Raw genomic sequence first — 1,287 nt, forward strand, 5'->3', positions numbered from 1 at the left:
AGGTTAGTGGGGGTGCATTGGGGAGGGGGAGTTGCACAGGGTGCTCATTGGCAGGAGTCGATGGGGTGCATTGAGGCGAGGGTGCATTGGGGGAGAGGGTTCATGGGGGAGCACTGGGTTCAGTTGTGAGGGGGGGTGTTGAGTGACCATTTGGGGAGGGGATGGCATTGAACAGGGTGAATTGGCGGGGGGCTTTTTGGGGGAGGGGATGGGGTTGCATTGGAGGTGAGGCTAGTGGGGGTGCACTGGGGAGTTTATTGGGGGAGAGGGTGAATTGGGGAATGGGCTAGTGGGGTCAATTGGGTTCACATGAAGGAGTTGCAGGACCATTGGGGAGGGGATGGGGGTTGCACAGGGTGCATTGAGGGGTTATTGGTGGAGGGGATGGGGTTGCACTGGAGGTGAGGTTAGTGGGGATGCCCTGGGGTCACAACAGGGAGTTAAGGACTATTGGGGAGGGGAGGGGAGGGGGGCTGCAGGGCATGCACTGGGGAGGAGGTGCACTGGGGCGGGGGTGTTATTAGGGGAAGGGTGTACTAGGTTCAGCAGGGGGGTTGAAGGACCATTGGGGACTTTACCAGAACCAACAGCTCCCCTCTCCTGGGTCTATTTATGGTGGGCAACCCAGGCTCAGCCAGGAGCCAGCCAATCAGCTGCTTCAACTGTCCCCTGGTAGGCAGGATGAGTGAGAGCCACACCCACCTTGGGGTGGGTGGAGCTGTCACTGGCCCTCCCCATGGACGAAATGGATGAACCAATGGCTAGGTGCGGGAGGTGTGGTCATGCAGATTAAACTCAGCGTATGAGCAAATGGCAGCGTCCATGGGCGTGACTGTGCAAATAAGCATGTGTAAATGAACCACTGGCTGGGAAGGGGAGGTGGCCATGCAATTAAAACAAGGTGGGTGGAGCCAAGGATTAAATTTAGGGGCGTGGCTATATAAATAAAACAGGGCCGGGGAGATAGCAGGCGAGCCAATGGGTTGGCTGAGGGCGTGACTATGCAGATAAGGCAGGACGAGAGACTCACTTGGCTACAATGAGGTGGGGGGGCGATGCAAATTTAGCAGGGTCGGACAACCAATGGGTTGATCTGAAGGCGTAGCTATGCAGATAAAACAGTGCGGGGGAACCAATTGATCGGGACAAGGGCGTGGCTATGCAGAGGAGGCAGGGCGGAGAAGCCGATGGCTTGCGTGTGTGGGGGGGTGTCTAAGCAGATGAGGCCGGGCAGGCGAGCCAATGGCTGTGCTGGGGGGTGTCTATGCAGATGAGGCCGGGCAGGCG

This window comes from Chelonia mydas, chromosome 23 (assembly GCF_015237465.2).
Source record: "Chelonia mydas isolate rCheMyd1 chromosome 23, rCheMyd1.pri.v2, whole genome shotgun sequence".
NCBI classification, from domain to species: Eukaryota; Metazoa; Chordata; order Testudines; family Cheloniidae; genus Chelonia; species Chelonia mydas.